A 3,335-nucleotide genomic window follows, 5' to 3' on the forward strand; every position below is an offset into this window, starting at 1 on the left:
AAATTATTTAAACTGCTGTATCAGTTTCCTTATTTGCAAATTATTGATAATGATATTTATTGCTAGGCCTGCTGGGAGGCTTACACACTGAACAACTGACAGCTGGGTCTCAGGAAACATAGCTATTAAACTGATAACACAGTGCAAGTACGAGGCAGCGTTCATTTGCTTTTTGTTTCTGTGACAAAACAGCTCTGACCAAAAGGAGCTTAGAGGAAGAAGGGGGACTTATTTGGCTTCCACTTCCAGGTCAAAGTCAGCCCACCCTGCAGGAACTCAAGCAGAAACTGAAGCAGAAATCACAAGCAACACTGCTTCCAGGTGCCTGCTGCGACTTTGCTTAAACATCACAGCCCCACCTGGCTAGGGATGGTGTTGCCCATGGTGGGCTGGGTCTTTCCTCAGCAATTATCAGTCTAGACCATCTCTGCCAGAATAGCCATGGGCCAGTCTGACCAAGGTAATGCTTCATTTGAGGTTCCCACTTCCCAGTTGATTCTAAGTTGTATCAAATGGAAGGTAAAAACTAATGAGGACAGGCGGTGACAGATGTGCCCATTTTGCCATTATTTCCTTTGAGGTAGGGTCTCACAATACAGCCCAGGCTATCTCTCGTTCATATTCCAAACACCATCGGGCCTGGTTCTCCTTCTCCTCCCTTCTCTGATTTTATTTATTTATTTATTTATTTTTGGAGAAGGTCTCACATGCCTCAACCTCCTGAATTCTGTTATTATAGCTATGCACTAGCATGCCTGGCTCCTTTTGTTTAAAGAAACTTTTTATTATTTTCTCTCTTTATAGAGTACATGAATACACATACGGGTACACTTTTATAACACAGGAAACTGAAAAAATTGACAAGCAAATAAAAACAACATAACAGTTATCACTCAGAGACACATCTTCATTCTCTTCCCTTTGGCCTCTTTCTCCTCCAACCCTTTTCTTTCTTTCTAAAAGTGTCTCTTGCTGGGCGGTGGTGGCGCACGCCTTTAATCCCAGCACTTGGGAGGCAGAGGCAGGCGGATCTCTGTGAGTTCGAGACCAGCCTGGTGTACAAGAGCTAGTTCCAGGACAGACTCCAAAACCACAGAGAAACCCTGTCTCGAAAAACCAAAAAATAAACAAATAAATAAATAAATGTGTCTCTTCTCTCCCAGGCTGGCTTCAAACTCTCTATATAGCTGAGAATTCTTTGACTTTGATTCAGCATGTCTGACCTGGCAGCTTGCTTCATCGCATCTGCCCTGGAGAGCAGAAGCATGGCGTCTGTCTGAGGCATCTTACCTCACTTCCTCTTCCTCCCAGCATTCTGTTCTGTTTACTCCACCCACCTAAGGGATGGCCTATCGAATGGGCCAAGGCAGTTTGTTTATTGACCAATGACCTTCCTCCATCACTTCTATGTTTGATAATATGTATATATATTCCTCCACCATGAGATATTTTTAGCAGACGATTTTTAATGGCTTCATTGACCTCACTGGGTGGTTGCATCATAATTTATTTAACATGTTTTCAGTGGTTATTTGGGCTGCTTCATTTTGTGTGTGTGTTTTGTTTAGAAATGTCTTAGTTTAATTTTCTGTTGCTGTGAGAAAGAGTTTATTTCACTCACTAGTCCAAGCTACAGTCTATTGTTATGGGGACCAAGGAGAAGAAAACTTAACACAACTAGTCCCATTACATCTACAGTCAAGAGTGCAGAGAGTGATAAATTAATGCATGCCTGCCTCTCAGCTCAGTTACACAGTCTAGAATCTGCCTAGGGAAGGTTATCACCTACAATGGGCAGATCTCCTCAACTCAATAAATTTAATTAAGAAAACATTTCACAGACATGACCAAAGCCGTGACTGCTAGATGATCTACTTCATGTGAAGCTGATACTTCAAATTTACCATCACAGTATCTTTATTTTACATAGGGTTTTACTATGTAGTTTAGGCTGACCTCAAATTCACTATCCCCATGTCTCTACTACCATTCAAGTGCTGGGGTTATGGGAATGTGCCACCATACCCTACTTTTTGTTGATGTTTTGTAGATTTTTCATTTTATGTGCATGAGTGTTTTGCCTGCACGCACGTGCATCACGAGCATGGCAGGTGCTCCTGGAGGTCAGAAGAGGACATGAGATCCCCTCGAACTGGAATTACAGATGGTTGTAAGCCATCATGTGGGTGCTGGAAACCGAATCCAGGTCCTATGAAAGAGCAGCCAGTACTCAACCGCTTAGCACCTCTCCAGCCCGTGTTTTTGATGAACACTTGTATAGTTAAATGTCTGTACATTTGTTTGATCGCTTTCTTATTTTCTTAACCAAACTCTTGACCAGAAAGAGAACAAGTCCATTTCTAATCTTTAAGACATTGTCTTGGCTATCCATCAGAGTTTAAACAAATAATGCAAAAGTCAATATTTTATTGCCGAGATCACATTTCATTTTGAGTGTCCATTTCCCACAATTCTTAGCCTGTGTTCTTGAAAGCAATCTGGACACTGTGCCTTGTGACTGCTTACTTTCTTTACCTAAATATTTATAACAAGGGATGTGTGCTCCTTCACACTGGGTGTAAGAATCACATTTCTCTTCTGTCTCCAAATCAAAGTTTATGTGTTCCAAGTGCCCACCCCACAGTGCTGGAAAGACATTCAATCCCAATTGTTATAACCAATAGCCTAACATCCGATCTTGTTAAAGTCTGCTTGGCTAGCCCCATAAGAGCCTTCTGGCTATGACTATACTTGGCTACCACATGCATGTTTCTCATTTGAGATGGCATGGCCCCCAAATGCACTGAGTCTTCTCTCAGCTGGAGCTCAGGAGCCTTGCTGTGCTTGGCCTTCATGACACAGGCGCCCCTTCCCTGGGGCACCAACAGCCACTGCATAAGAGACTTAGCTACCTCTCCAGTGAAGGGAAAACCCAAGGCCATTCACTCAAAGCCTAGTTCTTGTCTCAATCTTAGAGAAGTTTCTTTAATTTTAAAAGTCTTGGATATTGACTAGATAGCTGGGTTTTTTTTTCACTTAAGAGCAATTTCCTTCCAAGACTAGCCATGGGAATGACTGCTTTCTTGAGTCTGAGAAAGTTGCTTTCTACCCTGTATACAATAGCCCTGAGTGGTCCCGAAAGGCCACAACCCTTCTAGGGATTAGAGGTGAGGAGGTGGATGAAAAAAATACCTGTGTTATATAAATAATCCTAGCAGAATAGGAATTAAAAAGTGTAACCCAATACCCTGGCTTAGATGCCCAATACCAGAAAGAAAAAAATAACCACTTATCTCTACTTTGTCTTTTAAAAGTTGCCCCAACAGAGTCTAATG

Source organism: Chionomys nivalis, chromosome 14 (assembly GCF_950005125.1).
Source record: "Chionomys nivalis chromosome 14, mChiNiv1.1, whole genome shotgun sequence".
Classification (NCBI taxonomy): domain Eukaryota; kingdom Metazoa; phylum Chordata; class Mammalia; order Rodentia; family Cricetidae; genus Chionomys; species Chionomys nivalis.